At 41.9% G+C, this 21819-nt stretch overlaps 1 protein-coding gene across 1 annotated transcript in view; it reads left to right on the top strand.

Moving 5' to 3' along the window:
* Positions 1–21819, top strand: part of MFSD2B (MFSD2 lysolipid transporter B, sphingolipid) — a 320963-nt gene that overhangs the window by 51771 nt on the left and 247373 nt on the right. The window lies entirely within an intron of this gene.

The following is a 21819-nucleotide window of genomic DNA, read 5'->3' as shown; positions in this document are numbered from 1 at the left end:
TATGGTAAATACACGAAAATGAGTATTGGTACTGTATGCTTTTCAAGAAGTGTTATCATTCAGCTAAATGCATATATATATCAGCTGAATGAATTGCGAAAATTACACATGAAATGGCTCTGTATACAGAAAAGAAGGTCGAGACCATTTCATCACATATTTATACAAATGCTGTACATGTGCTAGAGGCTGAGGTAAAATATTGTCTCCAGAGTTCCTAAAAATAGAAGCTCTGTTTTTTATGAATAGTTCTACTTTAAGCAGAGTATTTTGTGCCAGAAAAAAGGGTAAATATTTTGGAAGTGAAACAAAATAATTTCGCTTTCAGGGGAAAAAATAGTTCCAATTGTTTTCAGTAGCTGTGTTTATCAAAAACTGAAGGCCGAATTCAGAGTTCAGGGAACGCTGTGTCCTCGTTGTTTTAAAATATTATTCTTTTTGTTCAGGGGAGAACATCATTTCAGACAGGCTTGCAAAAAATTGGTCTACAACATCAGGTGAAAGTTCGACCAAGTTCGAAAATGCTGCAATAGTGCATATATGAGAATCATTGCCATCATCGATGTCGGGATCAGCAATGCTCACTGAAGGTTGTACCTGTGTGGTGCTGCTTTCATCTCGTACTTCACCGCCACCTAATCGTAATGGTGAAGTCTCAACGAATGCCGTCATCAGAATAGGTAGCCGCTGGGGACAACACGATGCATGAGTCTTTACCGGACCTAGCAAGGTATCTGTATCCATTGGTACTGCTGATGGTAGTGTAAGACAGACGTCCAACACGCATTCTTCTCCGCATAGTATACATCGAAGCACAGGTAAGATGCAATCTTGCCAGATTGATCTAAATGAAAGAAACCAGGTTGTACTTAGATCTCTTAGCCGGGCAAATCCGAGGACTTTAGTGATGCGGTCCCGGTAGCGTATAGCTAGGATCGTTTCTTCCATTGTAGCTGGAGTTCTATCTGTGGCTTGGCTTGCCATATCGGAGCAGAAGGATCAAAAATAAAATTCCTGCTACGAGTCCCAAAAGAAGAGGCAGACCGCCAAATAATGAATGCACAAAATTCAGGATAATGCCCAGAACTGTTTCAAAGGGTGCTAACAGTCCCGATAAAATCATCTTAAATATATGTGCGAATCCACTGGTATCAGACATGTTTAAAATTTGACCTAACATTTCTACGAAATGCACGGGGCAATTTGTTGATAATAGGGAATGTATCTCTGCTGCTGTCCTTGCAACTTGCAGATCATACGTCTCTTTGGACGAGGTTAAAGGCACAGTTGTCTGTAAAAGAACAGATTTAATTCTGCTTAAAGTATCAATTTGAATAGAAGAGATATTCAAAGAAGGCCATATTGCCGCCTCCATGTCTGGATTGCTGTTCGGATACAATACTTGCATACAGCAAGTGACCATGGAACTAACGCTCACGAGATAGGCTTTTCCTGGCACCATGCCACAACAGCTGTGGTCACTTATTAAAACGTAGCTGCCGTTGGAATGCTGTCTAAAAAATGGCTCTATCTGAGTTGCACGAGTACCGTGCAGGTGACATGAAAGGTTATTTGAAGACCCTTCGCAGGCTCCGTGCAAGTTAATACCTTGACACTGAAGTGTACCACTTAGTGATTTTTTACAATTATTACCACTAAGAAATAACTCATTTTTCCCTTCACTATAACATTTGTGTGTATAAGGTAATTCCCATGTCGACTTGATGTATCCTTTACCCAACCTTTCATACAGGCCTGCTGGTATATATTTTTGGCAATACTTAAACTGGAAAGTTGTTATTGGGATTGTAATCGTCCCATGTATTATCCATTCAATGACAGGTCTTTCCGACATTGTCAATGGTAATCTCTCAAGTTTTTCAATGCTCAGAATCGTATAGTCTGCTCCTTTTTGTGCCAAACTCATTTGTGTATCAGTAAGGTTAAAGATAGAGAATAATGACGTTGTGTTGATTAAACGCCATGGCACGTAGCCTGAACGCAGATTTTGCAACGACCAGCCAAGCTGTACAATAGAACGTAATTGGGACTGACCATGTGTAACATGAGCAAGTCCTGCTCTATTATATCAATAGCAGATGATACAATGCTGTCCAGTGAATATATTCTGGAGGACAACCCATTGTCCACTACAGAAAGTGATTTTTTCAAATTAATACGATCAATTTCTCGTATTTTTTCAGCAGTTTCAATTTGGGTTACTTTCCAAGCCTCGTTGTAAGCAGCGTATATACCGGCGTAAATGAAACGTTTTTGACGCTGTTTGCGTAGTCCCAGTATGAAATCACACAAGTCAGCACCGTCTTTAAGTAAAGTCAAGTGTTGCTTAATTTCAGCCAGTGTGGATTTCTGTAGCCACTCAAGGCATAGTTTCCCTACACTGTATGTTGTAACTATCCCTGGATGTTGTCTCTGGGAGTATCTAGGGTCTGGCTTGTTCTGTTTAAACCCCTGTATTTTGTTCAGGAATCTATCTTGACATTTATTTGTGTCTGTGGGCCAGATCAACCATTTTTTCCAACCAGGATTTGTTCTGTTTTGGTTTAAACTATGGGATATGTCTATCTCCACATCTGTAGTGCTATTACTATCATGTATGGGCTTCGGAATAGACGGTTTGTTTAAGTCTTTTATCTTGGCTAGGCCAAAGACAGGTTGTCTGTTGAATGGTGTCATTCAAGAATATTATTTGTTCTGGGATCATGCAGGCTCTAAATAATGCTTCTAAACCTTGTACCTGCCATTCTTTTGTACCCCAGATGGTTTTTGTTTCAATGTTGTTTTTCCAGAATTCAAAACCAAATGTAGTCATTTTTTCATAAAATGTTTCAGAATACATCAATTTAGTATTTGTCAACATTGTTTTCATTCCTGTCTTATTTAACATTTTAAAATAAAACGTTTCTGGATCACTATTGTTAAACCCTGAGAAGTATTGGAATTTCTCATAATATGTTTTTGAGCTGCCTTTTGGCGGAGTTGGACAATGTTCCCATTGGTTATAATTTAAAACATTTCTAGGTTGAGCAGATTTATGCAAATAGTGATGACCAAAATGATTATAACAATATAACTCTTCATAATTTGATGAACCCTGCAAATAATCATGTTCTGTGAATTTAGCTGACATTACTAAATCTGACATCATATTATTAATATTTTCAAAGTCCCAATCATCAGAGAAAGTACTTGGTTTTACAAAGTCACTTAATGAAACCTTGAACTGGTGTGGATATTTCAAGAGCTCAATCGGGCCATAAATTTCATAATCCGTTTTGTCCCATGCTACCCCACCGGGAATTGGATTGGCTGTGATGTTCACTGATGACAGTTCTCTTTTCTCGATGTGAGATGACTTGTGAGGCTTTAGGACCAAGTTGATGTTCTGACTTGCTGTGTCCATTGTACTGTATTTTCCTTCAATTAATTTTCCCAAACAAAGAACCATGATGAGCCAAAGCAGGAGGAAAAGTACACCTAACACAATCCAAAATTCATTCCATGGAGAAATTAGATAGGTTTCTTTGAGTTGAGGAAAGAGTTCAGTTACTTTGTCTTTGAAAGTTGTTGTTGCTGGCGTTTCTTCATGTTCACTTGGATCATCAGAAAAGTCATCGAAATTGATGAAGTAGCCAGATGCAGTTCTTTTTTTTTTTTTTTTTTGTGTCCTCATATATGCCACCAGAATATATGTGCTCTAGGTGGGCCCCACTGTTGCCTCTTATACTGTTGTTTTTTCTTCGAGTCCGCCCTGGAAACAGTATCATAGCAGACAGGGATCCCCAGAGGTAGGCTGCTTTCCTTATCCTACTCCTCCAGGCCTATTTTAGGCACCCTAGGCCTGAAAGAGGACAGGACCGACACAACCTCTGGCATAATCACGGGACCGCTCACCTATTTAACCAGACTATCAATTTAGACCAGACATTCACAGTGTTGGCACTGGTGCCAGCCAGATCCATTTTGCATACTTCCATTATATATTTCAAGCATGCTGCAAATCTCGGAGGAGACACCGACTTCCACTCCATGCAAATTTGTCTCCTTGCAATAGCTATTATGTAAAAAATAAACTGAGTATCCAAACTATTGATATTGTAATCTTTCAACAGCCCAAAAAAGATAAGTCGGCGAGAGCAAATAATGGTTATTGAAAGTACATCACCCACAAAATCCATAACCGCTTTCCAATAGTCTTGAATAAGTGGGCATTCCAAAAAGATATGGATATCATCAGCTTCATTATAGTTACAACGAGGACAGTAATAGTTATTTCGTGTGATCTTATGCAGCTTGGCCGGTGTCCAATAAACCCTATAGGCCGTAAACAGGTGGTTACGTCTTAAATTGGCTGGTTTAATTAACCTCTGAGAAAGAAAAAAGGAGTCTAGCCAACCTTTGCTGACCGCTTCAGGGGGCTCAGGTATACAGTTTCCCCATAACTTTATTATCTCAGAATGCAATTTACTCTCCTCTTCCTTAATCATCAAACTGTACCAGAATGAAAGCTCTTTAACCCATTTCCCTTCTCTACCAATTGCATCAAGAATATCTGTATAATTCTCCCTTTGCATATTTTGACTGGACCACCAGGCGGATAGTTGGTAGTATTTAAACCTTGTCACCTGTCCATCTGTAAGTTGTGCTAAGGTATTCCAACTTACAAGGCCCAAATCTTCCCAGAGGTCCCCCCATTTTTTTAACCCAGCTGCTTTCAAGGGTTGTGACAATTGGTCCTGGAGACATTGAGGAGTGCCAGGAGAGTCCCATATTGGGGAGTGTGTATGGTAATAAGGAATAGCAAATATTTTCCTAATGTACCCCCAATTTTTTAATGCAGTCTGTAAGATTTTTAGTCGGACTTTTAAAAAAAATTTCTGGTCTCCAAAATTAAATAAAAAAAGTCATGGTCGTGAGATAAATCAGTTAATAAAGCTTGAAATAGACACCCCTGTGATGATGCATCTAACTTATTTGCAAGAAGCCTAAAGTTTTTGAAGTGAAATGCATGACAGTATGACAAAAGATCAGGGAGGGCTAGCCCTCCTATTTTTAGACCCCTCCTCAATTTCTTCCATGCAATTCTTGTTGACTTACAGGCCCATATAAAGGATCCAATTTTACCCTGTAGAGTGTTAATGTCTTTCAGTGAAAATGATAAGGGGATGCTGTTAAATAAAAAGGTCAATTTTGGGAGGATTGTCATTTTAATGAGGTTTACCCGACCGTATATGTTTAGTGGCAAATTCCCCCATCTTATTAATGTTTTATTAATATCTTTAACCACCTTTTGCCAACTGAGTGATGTGATGTCTTTTATTGATTGAGTTAGGTGGATTCCCAGGTACCTCATACTTTGTTTTGCGCCCAATATATGTGAATTATTGTTCCATCCCATAATCTCCGTTTTCTCCTTATTTATCTGGTAACCAGACAGTCTCCCAAATTCTTCCGATAAAAAAAATAGCCTTGGAATAGCCACCGAATGATCCGAGGTATATAAGAGAAGGTCATCTGCGTACAACGCCACCTTCAGTGGCATATTTCCAAGCTGAAATGGTTGAATAACATTATCCTCTCTAATCCCACAAACAAAAGGCTCCATGTAAACGTCAAACAAAAGGGGAGACAGAGGACAACCCTGCCTGGTACCTCGAGATATGTCAAACCACTCAGATAAAATTCCATTAACTAAGACCTTTGCCCTCGGATTGTGATATAAAGATTTAACCGCCTCTATAAACAATTGAGGGAACCCAAAAGCCCCCATTGTCACCCATAAGTACTTCCAATTTACCTGATCAAAGGCCTTGGCCGCGTCTATAGCAACCAGGGCCAGGGGGAGATTTTTAACGTTAGCGTAGTCTATGGCCCCTATTGCTTGGAATGTTAATTCGTTTAACTGTCTCCCTGGAATAAAGCCTCTCTGATCAGGGTGAATTATAGATTTTATGACCTTCGACAGTCTAGTGGCTAGAATACCGGAGTAGATCTTCATATCTGTATTCAACAATGAGATAGGTCTATAGGACTCTATTCTTTTTAAATCTTTATTTGGTTTTGGTATGAGCGTTATGGTGGCTTCCCCCCAAGAAGAAGGTGTGGAATAACCATGAATCAGTAAAAGGTTGAAGAGTTCCCGTATTGGAGCTGTTAGTTGCTCTTTGTTGTCCAAATAAATCTCCACTGGCAGCCCATCTGACCCTGCAGCTTTCCCTTTTTTCATTTTCTTTAATTGACCTAAGATTTCCCCGTCTGTTATCTCACTTTCCAGATATACTTTGTCAGTTTCAGACATTTGCAGTAGATGTTTTGTTACCAACCATGATTCTAAATATTCCCCCTTAGGATCTTTGTCTTCCGTATATAGACTCCTCATAAAGGACCTTGCTTCTTCTCTTATCTCTAAATCTGTTTCTATCCGATCTCCTGTCTGTCTTTGTAGCAAAACTTTAATATTATTTCTAGTTCTCTCTTCTCTGGCTTTCCAGGCGAGGAGAGCTCCGCACTTTTCTCCATACTCAAAGTTTTTTAATCGACTAGACTCCCATTTTTCTTTGAGAATTCTCTCATCCGACACTTTTAACTGGAGCTGTAAGTCAAAAAGTTCCTTCTCTAGCAAATATGCTCTGCTGGAATTCTTTAAAACAGCATTTTGTAGTTCAAGATCTTTTCTTGTTATTGCTGCCAGGTCTTCCCTTCTTTTTATTTTTATACTCTTTCTCTTATGATGCATTAGAGAGCTCAAAACACCTCTCAGGTAGGCCTTGTATGTTTCCCATACTACCTGGGGGGAGGAGGAACCTGAGTTTGTTGTAAAGAATTCTAGTGTTTTATCTTTAACCTCTACTTTTATCTGATTATCTAGTAAAAGTGATCTCTCCAATGTCCACCTTGGTTTTAATGGGGTTATATTTAGTTCAATTTCCAATTCCAAAACGGCATGGTCAGATAATCCTGTAGGCGTAAAGGAAAGGTAATTGATATCTATGAAAAGGTGTTGATCAACTAAAAAGTGATCTATTCTGGAATAATTCTTATATTTTTTACTATAAAAAGTGAAGCCACGTTGAGAACTATACTTTTTCCTCCAGACGTCTACCAAAGTAAAATCTTTTATTACGGCATCTAAAATGGCGAGTGACTTTGTGGGAGCCTGATATTTAGCCCTAGAGGTTCTGTCTAATTTATGATCAAAAACCAGGTTGAAATCACCGCCTAGAATTAGAGGACCAGTTGTCGTAAATAGTGCTAGTTCGAGTTTGGACAGCGGAACTGGGTTGTCCTCGTTTGGGCCATAGTATACTGCAATTGTATATGGGCTGGTTAAAATATATACTTCTGCAATTAGCCATCTTCCCGATTGATCTGTCTCAAAACTTCTTAGGCTAATCCCTCTATTTGCTCGGATTATGATGGAAACTCCCCTTGTGGTGCCTAATTGCCTGGAACTAATTATATCTTGAACCCACCTAAACTTCTTAAAGAGAGAATCGCATATTGCTGCTTCCAAGTGTGTTTCCTGTAGCATTATGATTTGAGCATCTGAATTTCTTAAAAATTCACAAATTCTATTCTGTTTTATTTTTTCCCCTATACCATTAATGTTCCATGACAGGACCTTAAGCTTATATGAATTAATCATAAGTCTAATGAATGCTTGTACCCACCCATCCCTTTATACATCAAACACTTACTTATATATGAGGATTTTTTTTTCCCTTTTTCCTGACTCCCCCCCTCCCATTGGACCCCTCCCCCCTGAGGAACCCCCCCTACATACCTAGCGATGACTTCGCCTTTGGAGCAACCAAGTAGTGCCCATGACCAATGTACTGTATTTTAGCGAGACAAAGTAAGTCACAAATAAATCATCATGTCTCCCCGTTTTATCATACAGTCTGCATATACAACAATTTATTTTCTCAGATTCCCCACCACCATCCCTCTTTTTTTTTTTTTTTTTGTGTTTCATTTTATTATTATTATTTTCTTCCTTGAAGTAGTCATCTTATCTGCCCAGTTCTATGGTTCTATAGCTCCTGCTCACTCTTTATTCGATCTAAGAGATTATCAACCTCCTCTGGCTGTGTAAAACTGTATGTCTTATTTTTCCACATAATCCTGAGCATAGCCGGGAATCTCATCTGGACATGTGCTCCCAGTGACCTTAGATCCGGCATTCTGGTGCCCAATTCCCATTGTCTTTGTGCGGTTCTTGCGCCAATGTCGGACCTAATGAGGTAAGAACTGGACTTGTAACGTAAGTCTGTTTTCGCAAGGGATCTCCCTAGAATAAGCTCCTTGACATTGTATGTCTGAAAATTTACCAGAATTTTCCTAGGTGTTTTCCTATCCGTACGCCTCTTATAAGGGTCTCTATGCACCCTTTGGATCTCTGCCTCTAAATCTATATCCGGGCGGTCTTTTAAAACGCAGTCTCTGAGGAGTTTACAAACAAATCCCTTTAAGTCCTCCAACTCTTCCCCTTCCGGTATTTTCAGGATCCTTAAGTTATTCCTCCTGGCTTGAGTCTCTAGCCGTTCAAGGTCCATAGCCAATGATTTATTCTGGGCTTTAAGATGTTCTATGTCCTTTTGATTCTCGTGTACAGTTTTATTCAGAGCAGCAGCCCCTATTTCAAGATTCCCTGTACGCAGAGTGACCTCTTCCAATTTAGATTCTAGCACATCAAACCTGTCCTTTATTGTTTTTTGATTAGCTTCCGATATCTCAAATTTCGACATCATGTCACTTCTCAAGGATCTAAAAAGATCCCCTAACCGGTCGCTCTCGCGCTCACTTGAGTCCACAGAACTCCTTATTTCTAAATTTATTCGAGCAGAATCTGTAAGATTTTTATTACTTGCATCTACACTCCTGGTCTCCTCGCCTGGGTCCTTAAGACTGCCTAGAACAGGTTTAGCCATTGCAGCCTGACTCTTGGGTCTGGTATCAGGGTTTTCCCCCACTTTGTCTGCAGGAGGTGCCTTGTTTAAATTAGCAGAAGCGCCTGTTCCCTCCTCGGCGTTTTCCACGTCTTCCATGTCTCCCAAGTTTTCTAGAGCTTCGTAGTGTTTTTTTGAGGATATAATGCCAATGTCCCCCTCCAACGGCACTGAGGAGCACTTAGCCTGATCTAGGACCTTAAAAAAAGATTTTAGGGATGGAGTGCTTTTCACTGTTTGACCCCCATGAGGTTTTCCTTTAGATTTTTTAACTAATGTAGTCCTCTTCTTTTTGCTTTTGCAGGGAGTTAATGGCATAGGTCGCTCCCTTTCCTCAAATTCTAATGCCCCTTTCTCTTTTAATTCCACCCTCGATCTCAGCTGGTACCTATTTCTTCTTATTGTGTCTCCCTGCGTTACATGTGTTAAGCTAATATTAATTGGCTTAGTGTTCTTAGCTATAGCAGCTTGCGTCACTTTTTTTCCTCCTGGCTCGGAATATTTCAATGGTGCCGACTCTTGTGCTGGAACTTCAATATTCTTAAATACTGTGGGACCAGGCAGCGTTTGATCCATGCAACCCCACCTCGCAGTACTGGATCTGTGGGTCACTTCCACCTTACTCCCCCTCTCCTCACACCTAATCAGTAAAGAGTAGAGCCTCTTTCTCACAGGGTCCGGTGTAGGTAACTGTTGCTCAAGTATATGTGACACCAAACTTCCAAATTTAAGTTTGAAAAGGGCGGAGCGAAATCTGCTCCATAAGTCTCGTCGGCGTTCTTCCAGCGTGGATATTAATGAATACAGGTCCGTGAGGGCCCTAGTGCTATTTCAATAAACCGACCAACCTTAGCCACCTGCTGCCTAAAAAAGGAAAATACTGCAGGGCAATTTGTGGCTTCCGACTCTAAATGGTATATTGTGCAGTTTTTGGGACTTATTTTTACCCCCCCGTGTATTCCACCTTACCGCTGGTTACTGAGCGCTAACCTCCGCTTTTAATTTCACTGCTTGTCGATTATGGAAACACAAGTGGAGCTGCCTGGCTGCCTGGCTGACCGGTCCCTCCGTAGCCTCCGTTGCCTCTGCTAGGAGCGGGCAGCGTTCTCCGGTGGAGGCATTCACTCGCGTTCTCTCGCGCCGAGGACAGCTGACACGGGTCCTAGCGCCGCCTGCTGCCGTGCCTCGTAATCTTCAATGATCCTCGAGGTAAAGGGACAGAGGAGCCAGATTTAGCAAAAAACATTCGGTGGTCGTGGGGTATGAAGTGCCTCTACCACCTGGACGAGGGAAGGCTTGAGCTCTCTCGCAACTCGCTAATGCGCTGCATTCGTTCCGGTCATCGGGGGACGCCTTGGTGCTGCCGCGACCAGCTCTCAGCCCGCCGCCATGTTCCTCGTGGGCGTCGCCAGATGCAGTTCTGTCAATTGTTGGAATCGTTTCCGGATTTTCTACAGTCTTTGAATCTTTCTTTGAGACATTAGTATAGTCCAATGCTACATCGTTGTAGACAGGTGTTTCTTGACGAACTGTTGTAATTTGGGTTTCAAGAGGCACAAGTTCCATGGCTTTGTTGCATAGTCCTTTTTTATTCACTGCAGGTTTATCAAATGTGATTAGTCTCTCAGTTTGAACCTCTTGGATTGTAGCAAGATTTGGTCTTCTGCTATTTCTTGGGAGTCCACTGGGCCTACTACTTATTATTGGCCACATGATTGTGGTTTTGCCAGGTCGATGGATACAACTCGGTTCTCCTTTTTACCAGCAAGGGGCGGTAGTACTACTGATCTTGTTCCGCTGACAGCTAAGACAGGTACTGCTTTTCTGTAAGAAGGCCCAAATTCCTTCTTCACCACGATCTTTTCTCTGACCAGATCCCCAATCTTTGGAATCCAGACAGGTCTTGCTGGGACAGGTGGTTTTTCTTCAGTGGCCGTTGGCTTTAGCTTTAGATTACTCAGACTTCTTCTTGTTTTATTTAAGTCCTGTAAAACAGCCAAACGGTCTTTGATATCAAAGGCTTTTTCTTCTACCACTGAAGTGTGACTATCTAAATCCTGGATATGCATTCTAGTACCGAACAATAGTTCGTAGGGAGTGAGACCTTTTAGAGAATTTCTTGGCAGATTGTTAAGACTACGTTGGACACTTGTTAAATGTTTGACCCACCCATCACCCGAACCTTATACCCTCGCCGTTATAGATTGCTTTATGTCACGGTTTTTTCTTTCCACTACCGCATTTCCCTCAGGATGGAAGGGAGAAGAGTACCGCAATGCAATGCCCATGCTGGCCATGGCCTCCTTGTAAGCCCTAGAGCTAAACGCAGGGCCCTGGTCAGAATGTAGCATGCCAATTACGTATATGCCGATAAAGACTTGCAAATCTTTTATAACAGTTCTGGCGTCAGCCGAGCGCTGGTGTCTGCATTTTAAGTGAATCTAGTCTTAATATTTATGGGATCGCGTTTCTCCTGCTGGATTTTTGCATATAGATAGCCTTATGCTTTCTAATAGAAGTATCCTGGCACTAGTCTGGTCCGGTTCACGACTGCGATCTCGGTTGCAGTCTGGACAATCCTTTGCAAATTTGTAATGTTGCAAGTTCATCCCCGGCCACCAGTATTCTGATTGTAATTCTTTTAGAGATTTCACGATCTCTTGGTGCCTTAGACCCAATCCCATGTGTGCGTCTGCTATTAAAAAGACTCTCCTGTTCGTGTTTGGAATTACTCTATCCCCCACTCCAGGGATTTGAGCAAAAGGAACGGAGTTTGCATCAATTATGTATGTATTATTGAGTGGATAGCCGAGAGGTAATGCTGCATAGTCGCCTTTTAATGAGGCTTTTACCGCTAGCATAGTTTCTCCGTCTATGTAATTTTTAGATCGCTTTTTTGTGGCTACGGAAGCCGGTTGGACCGCTTCCACTGTGGCTCTGTTAGCCAATGAATTCCCTGCAACGTGAACGCCATCACGTTGATGACTCAGTGTATGTATCACATGAGTCTTTTGTAGTTCTTTCTGCAAAAGAACTACCTGTTCCCAAAGCTTTTTATGCTTTATTGTGGCACCTGTGTCATCTTTGTAACCGTTTTGAATCCAGGTCTGTAGGTCATTATTGTAAGACTTGACGCAGTAATGCGAATCGCACACTATTAGTGTGGGGAATTCGCGATCGGCATTTTCAAGCGCCATCTTTAAAGATCTTATTTTAGCTCGCTTGGTTGAACAGTTTCTCAGTGATTCCGTTTTGGTGACTATTGGTCTGAATTTACCAAAGCGCCAGCGACCTTTTACAATCGCGCTCGCTGCGTTGTAGGATGTTTTCTCTACATCGTAGTGTTGTGCAAATCTGTCCATGTAGATTACACATGTGTACTGTTCGAGAGGCAGAATTTCGATTGGCAGAGGATATTCTTCATATTCTAGATTTTCTAGTTTTTTCATTTTCGGGTCAAAATAGTATTTCATGTCTTCTGCAGCAAGAGAATTTTCCCATTGTATCCATTTTGGATCTAATGCCACAGCATTCAAATTGCGTGGGCTTGTTAATGCCTCAGGGGCTGATTCTGCTGTTAAAACAGATATCCTCCTGCCTTGGGCTTGGGTTCTTTCTTTTGCTACAGCAGGTTGAACTGCTATTAGAATTTTTTCAGTAGAACTGAATTTCATTTCAGCTTGTGTGTGCAAATGTGATATGTAAGCTATTGGTACCATTTCTCCCTCATTAGAGGTTAGGTACGTGAATCCGCATCTTCCTGGGATGACTCGGATTACAAGGTTGCGTACGTTTTCGCGAGTTCGCAATTTAGTTTTAGCTAACATGTCTGTTTGTAATGATCTTAAAATTTCTGTGTGTTTCTGAGTCCAATTTATTGGTTTGAAATCAGGTTTTATTAATTCATAGAGAGGTTTAACCCTCTCTGCATAATTTAGAATGTATGTTCTTCCGAAATTCAGGAAACCTAGTATTGATTGTAAGTTCTTCAGCGTTTTAGGTGCTTGGAGTACAGCACACTTCTCTAAGAAGTTGTCTGCTAGGCTTTTGCCTTCACTTGATAATTCATATCCTAAAAACAGGACAGTTAGATGGGCAATTCTTGACTTTTTAAAGTGGAATTTGTAACCCTCAGCTGCGAAACCAAGTATTATGGTGTTCACTCTTTTCAAGTGAGTCTCCAGGTCATCATCTGTGAGATAGATGTCATCGACATAAGATAATGCCTCATCATCATATATTTGTAGTAACTCTGTTACTCTTGCTGAGATTAATCCTGGGCTATTCTTGAATCCCTGTGGGAGTCGACAGAAGTGTTTTGCGACCCCATTATTGAGAAAGCGGTCAAATACCTACTTTCAGGTGCAATGTTTTGACAAAAGAATCCATTAGAGATGTCTAATGTTGTTTTATATTTTTTGAGCACGATGTTATTCATTAGTGCTGCACTGTGTGAGTTTTGTACTGCAAATGTTTTGCAACAGGAGTTTAGGTGTCTGTAGTCCAAAACTAGACGATATGAATCGTCTGGCTTGGAGACAGGAAACAAAGGATTGTTCATTTGTGAGGTGCATGTTTCAATCACCCCCTGGTATTCAAGTTGATCTAAGATCTCCCTGACTTGCTTTTTAGTTTCTTGTTTAACTGGGTACTGTCTTTGTGCAGTGGGCTGACTTTTTAACTGGATTTTATGGTGAGGAGAATCCTCATCCCATCCTACATGATTTTTATATAATGCAGGAGCTTGAGCTACTGCCCATTTTCTTGCTAATGTGTATTTTTTATGAATTGGAATATGATTTGAGAAGGCAGGCATAATCATTTCTTCGCCATGAGGGCACTCCCTGACAAACTCTGGTGGCCAGTCTTTCTCAGCTAACAGGATGTCATAGCTTTTAGAAAGGTTATCCCAAAAGAGACCCCTTATTTTCCTAGTTTTGTCCCCCTCTATACGTAATGTTATTTCGTATAACTTATGGGGTTTGCTAACTCTAGTGTCTGCAGTTTCCACTTGAATGTACTCATTCGTGTCCACTGTCTCCAGAAGATTCATCAAGATCTTGCGAGCTATGGTCACTTCTGCTGCGCTGTCTAGCATTGTCTGGGCCCACTCTCCGTTTTTCAGTTGTGTCCTCAGTATCCTCGGCATGTTTTATTATTTTAATACTAGCTACCTTCTTTCTTGGAAATTGTAATTTTTTACTTTGATGAGCAGGTTCCTTGTCTTTGGACTTGACGTGCTCTTCCTTGTGTTCTGACCATCCTCTTCTTTCCGATTTCTGTGAGGAAGTCTGAAAAGATCGAGAGGGACGTGTATCAATATCTTGATATCTATCAGGTTTTCTTAATTTATCCCTATCTCTAAGGTTGTATCTTTTCTCAGAGGGCTCCCTCTGGGGAGACTTGTTTCCTCGGTCCGGAGATCTTTCTCTCCGTTGAGGAGACCTTCCTCTGGACTGGAAACGTTTTTCTCTGGGAGTGGTTTGTTTATTACCATCCCAACTCTTTTTTGGAGTGTTTAGATTATTTTTAATAAAAGTTTTTTCAGGATTTTCAGTTAGTTGGGGTTTTACTGGTTTCCCACCCAAACTATCTCTACCTAGTTCTTCACAGGATTTTTCTATGATTCTGGCAAGTTCAAATGGTTGTTCTGCTATATCTGTTTCTTTCAATTTCTGCAGGTATGTTATGTCGTTCATTGCCAATTGAACTAATTCTCTATATGCCTTTGTTAATTCTTTTATTTTAACTAAAAGTTCTTCACTTGACATTTCTCCAATGTCGGGATGTGGTGTGTAGCTGGCTAGAACCGGCCACGTTGCTCCTGGTCTACCTAGTGGACCGAGCCTGGTGATGTGATTTTGATGTTTTAGGGCATCATTAAACCATAGTAGGCGCTCTTGGTAATTTAGTGGGATTTCAACGTCCTCGAAAGGAGTGTATTCTTCCGGAGGTTCCTCTATTTTGTAATAGTGGAATTCGTGTGTTATAGCGTTTGCTGCTGGAAAGTTTATCCATGAATAGAATACCTCTGTCTGCCGATATTCATGGGCCTCTACCACGAATATGACTGTACCACCTCTTGGTGTTAGTCCATTTTCTATAAGTTTAAGAGTTATAGTTTTTCTTACATTTACCGGAATGATTATAGCATTCGGGTCTTCATCTTGGAGACTTGTGTCTTCCACTAAGAGTTGAGCTGCTATTCTAGCTCTCTCTGTTTCGTCGTCGCTTTCTACCATTTTTACTGACAGAAAGTTATTTTTTGTTGCAGATCAAGTTTCAAAAGAAACAAAGATTAGGTGCACAATATTTTGGAACACTGTATCCTTCAACGTTGACTAAACCCAAAACTATACATAGGAATCTCTTCCTACTTAGTTCCGGCGGATTTTAACCTTTTACCCACTCCAGATGTCTTTTGGAGTTTTTACAGGAAAAAGGGGTTGTGTGAAAAAGCACGACTGAGTTACTCTAATGTCTTGCGTTAGATTATCGCCTTACCAAACGTTGGGCGCCATGTAGTGTAGTTCCTATATTCCCAATAGGCTCTGCGCATTGGAATAATATAAACAGCAGTGTAGACGTAGGACTGAGGTCGACTAGGTCTCTACTGACTATATTAGACTTAATTAGTTTTGCCAGCTAGCTCAGAGGTCACTAGAAACTTTCTCGAGTAAACAAGGAGGAGTTTAACTTCCCTGGATAGACAAGAAGGGATTAGCTTCTGACAACCATATAACATGACAACTTTGCTCCCTCAGAATAAAGAGTGTATCTCTAGAGTGGTGTGAAAACAATAGACAGTTATTTCACTCAGTCAATCGTGCATACTTAGTTTCACCAGAGTGCAGAGAAATAGAGAGACTGGCGTTTTCAATAAAAGGTGTTATTTATTGAGCAGTCTTCTTTCTCATGCAAGAGAAATGAATTGCCACAATTGCAATACTTATCAGAAAGTAAAGTGCGTACAGTAAAAGGAGTATTATGAAATAATACTGTAAAAGCATTGATATGGTTTCTTAGCCATGTGATACTTTAAAATGGATAAAATATATACATACATAAAAACATTGACTAACGTACTCAACTGGTGCTTCTAAATACGCCTACCCCGGTGTACCTGACCTAAGCCTAATACATGGGAAGGAGTAAGTAAGTAGCAGTTTAAGTTAAGTTGTTTTTTTGCCAAGAATCTGAATCAAGAATTCTCTTAAGGGTTTAGTCAGCTTCGTACCTTGGTTATAGAATGTAGGAGGGCTTGTATCTCTCTCTCAGGACTCGATATCCCAGCAACCCGCAAGGGTGGCTGGAAACACCGGAGCTGGATTTTCTCGGCTGGAGAAAAAGACAGCGTCTTTCTCAGTGCGTCAAAAGGGAGGGGCGGCTTCCTTCGGCTCCTCGCATCAGCTGGCCTTTCGGCTAGTAGATAGCCGCTCTGCTCCAAACCACCGTGTGTTTGCTTAAGGCAACGTTGGTATATTTATACCTGAAAGGTGCCGGGTTTGACGTAAGGCTGGACATGAAACGTCACCAAGAACTAACAGTTCTTTCTGACTCTAGGAGTTCTTGTGCAAATCAAAACAAGAGCAGGGGGATTTCCCGGGCTGCTGGAGGCTTGGTTTGTTTAAAGAACGCGTTGTACTTTCTAGGAGTCTAGGGGAGTAGCCTTGCCATATTTGGACTGCATGGGCAATTACTAAATATGGATATGATTCTTATGACTTTATAAGGATATTATTTATTATAAACATATAAGGGCATAAATCGGGAATATCGAATTAGGGTCCTAGATAGAAACACAACTGGAGAGTCCCCGATGTTTTGACATCATTGTGGAGACCAGAAATGCCAGTTAGTCATCGGTTTAATCCTTTCCTGCACCGCACCCTCTCGATAAGCACACGGCACCTGCCGTGCGTCAAGCGCCAGCGCGTAACGCGACGTCCCACAATGCTTTCCATTCCGATACACTTAGTGACACAAAAGATCTTAAAAGGGCCTTATATAAGACCCCCCGCGAACAGATAACAAAGCACAGCGGCAGAGCACCCAGGATAATGAGCAGCATAACTAACCACTTATACGGTCCCAAAGGCGGGACCTATTGGCTATGCCAAAGCTTGTTAATCCAGTTGTTTTTATAATGTATATTATGTTATGAATTATTTTGGATTTGATGTTAGGAATATTTTAAGTCAAAGACTAGGTATGAAATGATTTATGTAATGTATGATGTCATCATGAATAAATAGATCTATATATATTGTTTTTACAAACGTTGTTTCCAGATTGTTGATCGTGGGGTTATATGTATATAAGAGTGTTGAGAACTTGAATGTAGATGAATGAGGCTAGCATGTGAGTGTATAGACCATAATATCTATTGAGGTTTAATTGCTTTCCAAAGGAAAGAACGTTTTTGCAAAACTGCTGAAACTGTAGACCCTCATCCTCTGCCAAGAAGATGTGTATGAAAGCTCCATCCAAACCACTGGGAGTGCTCCGCAGATTACAAGAAGGACTGCTGGTATCTTCCTGACAGCCAGTTAGTCAGAGGTGAGGAGACATCACCTGAAGTCTGTACTTTTAGCTGAAAGAGCCGGGGCTCTGCCTAGTACCTCAAAGCCTACCTGCCGATTTAGAGAGGGGGAGCAGTCTGCTTGCCCTGCAGGGGGAGAGACTGACAAGGAGGAGAAGCACATCATGATCCTGACATGTAGCACAGAATGTTCATGACAAGTGGACTACTTGAGAGAGCGAAGCCAAGAGTGTCCTGTGCTCTGAGTGGGGCTTTCTTGGTTCATGCTGAGAACTGCACCGAAAGACTGTACAAGTTCAGCAACCAATGTGTCTGCTTGGTTGCTGCTGTGGGCCATGATCTGGTGCTGCTGCTAACAGAGGAAGACGCCACATTGCCGCCAAGGTAGAACTGGCCAGGCTGAGAAGACTGCAACTGCAAGAGATACATCCTTGCTGATCAATCGGCTTGGTGGAGGCTACAGTTACCTTGCCATAGGACCTGTCTGTATTTGGCCAGTGGTGGGACGCTGCTCCCAAAGACGCTGTGGCCACTACGATAGGACCCCTTCTGCTGTACTCATCTGGCAAATTCTCTTCCAAAGGGAGGCCCCTGCACAGGTTAAAGACACAAGCTGACACAGACCTTCCGGCACTATGGGGCCGATTAGGTTGGCGGTGAATCTGCATCCTCCAGGCCGGCGGGAGCCACCGCCTGCCTGGAGGATGCAGATTCACCGCCGCGGACATTGGAAACACCCACAGCCACATTAGGATGGCGGTGGGTTCAGCGGCGGACAGCAATTCTGTCCGCCGCTGATCCGCGGTGTCTGTAGGCAAATATGGTGGCGGTGTCTGCAAGACACCGCCAGCCATATTAGGATGCAGGCTGAAACATGCTTTTCCATGGCGGCTTTTCCGCCGTGAAAAAGCATGTGGTCTTTTGTGTTTGGGGGCCCCAGGGTGTCGGGGGTGCACATGGGGGGTACCTATGGTACCCCCCAGCATTTACATGCGGTGCCTGCCGCTTTGTGCATGTAAATGCAATGCATGCATTTTTAACATTGCGGCGGGTGCTGCTTGAAGCAGCACCCGCCACAATGTTAAAGATACAGGATGTGACCGCCAGGGTGGCGGTCACATCCTAATTGGCATGGAGGGAACGCCGCTGCCCTTGCGTACGGTCCCTCCACCTCGGGGGTGGCGGACGGACGCAAGTCCGTCCGCCATCCTAATCGACCACTAGGTTTGAAGAACAAACAAACAGCTAACATGGTCCTCCGCCTGGGGTCAGAACTGAAAGACTGTAACATGTGACAAACACTCGAGCGCCAGGTCATATGACTTCTCTGGCCACATCAATTACAAGGGTGAGAACGAGAAAACGTATTGCTCATCTGAACTAGTGGGGTCAGCATAAAGATATGTGCACCTGTGCCAAGTTCTAACTTTGCCACAGAATAATTGATACGGTCACCTGGGTGGGAGAGCGTACTGGACAGGTGGGTGTAGGCTCCATGGGAGACCGTAACCAGGGGTACTACCCTGTATTCACTATTCAAATTGCTTTGTTCAGTATTTACTTCTGCTGTGTAATTTAAAGTACTTTGTTTTCCATAAAGAGAAGCACTGGGCTGGTATTAAGTTACTGGATCTGCTGGAAGCCTGTTGAGTTCTGAGCAAGCCCTTGACTGCTCACCCTCGCTACCCTGAGAAACAAATGCAGAAAGGCTTCTACCTGGACAAGTTTGCAGAGCCATAGAAGGACAGATCTCAAGACACAAGTGGCAAATGGCCTCGACCACCATAGTTGGGGCCCGAGTGGAGTCTGGCAAATATTTAATCTTACACTTACACATCATAAACACACAAATTGCTATCATTGTGAGCATTCTTGGTCCTCTTCTCCTTTAACAAAGTACAGCTCACAAAGGAAACAGGAAGTGAATGAGAGCGCAATGCACTTCCAAATTCATGTTCAGATTCTTAATTCCCACCACAGCTCCAAATCGCCAGGAATGTTCCTGAAGGATTTGTGGCCACTCACTATCTAATCCATTTCCTAAGGAATTCACACATTGCACCAAATGACAAACCACACCATCTGCAGATTATGCTGAATACCTAAAATCTTGTTAAAAAAATGTGTTTAAAATCAATAAAAAAAATCTAGGTTGAGTTCAACATTAGCAAGAACTCCCTACACCTATGCTCCCCACCACATCTTCTAAAATCTAATTGCATGACTAGACCTCAGAGTGAACAAATCTAAATGGTTCATTATCATAGTGGGAGCCCCTTGAGGCGCAAAGGCGCCATATTTCCATCTAGGCTCAAAGAAAATAGAGGTGGTTGACTCCTTGCCATATCTGGGGATCTTGTTTGATAGTAAGCAATCCTGGAACAAACTGGCGGCAGCAAGAGCATTGGGATGCAAAGAGGTCTTTAAGCCATAAATCGGTTCACTCAGAAATTAGGAGCTAGTCCTTTGGAAACAATTAAAAAGATCTATCAAGCCAAAACAAAAGCGGCAGCAACCTATGGGGCCGGAGTTTGGGGAATAACACAAATTGATCAAATGCAGAAAGTGGAAGATACTTTTTTTAAGTCAAGGGTCTCGCTGCCATCCTCAACATCCAATTATATCCTGCATCTCGAATTGGACCTCCCCTTCTTGGTTGACTCTATCAGAATGGCGCCCAGCCTGCTGTAGCATTTGATTTGGCGAGGACAACTGTCAAATTAACCCAATGCATAATTCGTGATAGCTTGGGGCTCGAGAGACATAGCAGGATTGGATGGGTTAGATATGTGGAGGTGGAACTAAATGCAATAGGGCAGGGAGAACTCTTTAGGGACCCCTCACTATACAGCAAGGTCTCTAAGAGGAAAATAATTGATCTTCACGTACAGAAGGCTAATTGCGACCGCAGGGAGAAGAACAGGCATTTACAGGCGCTTGCAGTCTACGATCTAATCCCGCCAAGACTGGAGGAAGGGTATTGATACCTCTCCTATGTTACTGTAGCTCAACACAGATTTATTCTGTTGCGCTTTCGCCTGAACCCAATTCCCCTGATGTTCGGGGTCCCAGAGAAGAGGTATAAGCATGCAGATTTGGGCCTCTGCCCGTGTGACAACTGCTCACCCCAGTCTGACCTACACCTAGTATTGTTTTGCAGGTTTTATCAAATTGAAAGAGAGAGGTTACTCCTCTCAATCTTAAGGCCACAAAATTTCTCGCAATGCAGGGTGGCAATGTATTTTTTTAAAAGCTCTTCTTAATCCTCACGTCTGTTTTATGGTCGCATCCTTCTTGTGGGCTTGCTGGAGAAAGAGAAGGGCGATGGGTTCGCTGCTATGAATTTTTAGCATTCACGGATCAAAATGTACAGACAATCTTGGTTTTAACTAACAAAAGGCTAAATAAGTTAATTTTTGTATCTATCTTTTAAATGTCTTTGGTTTTACATAATGTATTTATTGTGACCTAACTGATGAAATTGTGCTTTTATGATCTGTTTGTACATAGATCGAATAAAGATTTGAATTTAACTGCATGACTAGAAGTGTGCTCTTGTGGTATAATTCCACTGGCACGGAAACCCAAATCCAGGTCCCATAATGCACTGGGCTAGCCACCATTAAGGACATTAAGTGTGAAACTCCTGTTCATGCATTCATATTCCAAGATAGTGTAGACCAACTGATATAGGTATTCTGGGCTCAGTTCCACATTTCAGTGTGTGCAGGAATACTGATGAAGTATCCCAGCTCTATTAAACCAGCTTTGAAATGAGCAACCCTGCATGTACAGTAATTTTCAGATGTCGGATATCACAGAAGTCTGAGTTACTCCCTAAGGGTGCATTAAGAAATAGGAATTTCACATTTTTCACCTGCTTCCACCATGGAACTCACTAGATTTTAGCTAGTGAAATGCCCCGGGTGTACAGTCCATAACTGGGAATGTGGTATTCCTTCTGAAGTTCCGACTCCTGACTCATCCAGAAACACAGTTACCACCTGTATCAGGATTTCCTCCAAACTTGGAATATGGGCTTACTTATACCCTACACTTTACGCATACCTAGTGATGAGTACTTCAGGAGCTCATCAATACCTTTGTCAATTGGCTCCAAAATGCCCAACTTTATATTAGTAAAAGAGCAAACAGGGAACAGTCCCCTCTTAATATAACAATTGCATATGAATATTCCATGAATATTCCCACTTCAGTATTCTATTTTAGATATTTTGGGCCCATTTAGAGTATGAGTAGTAGTATACATTAATACTACTTCAGGTACTCATTAATGGTTTTCTAAAT

Source organism: Lissotriton helveticus, chromosome 6, assembly GCF_964261635.1.
Source record: "Lissotriton helveticus chromosome 6, aLisHel1.1, whole genome shotgun sequence".
Taxonomy (NCBI): domain Eukaryota; kingdom Metazoa; phylum Chordata; class Amphibia; order Caudata; family Salamandridae; genus Lissotriton; species Lissotriton helveticus.
The sequence above is the reverse complement of the archived record's forward strand: the minus strand, read 5'-3'. Positions and strand labels throughout refer to the sequence as shown.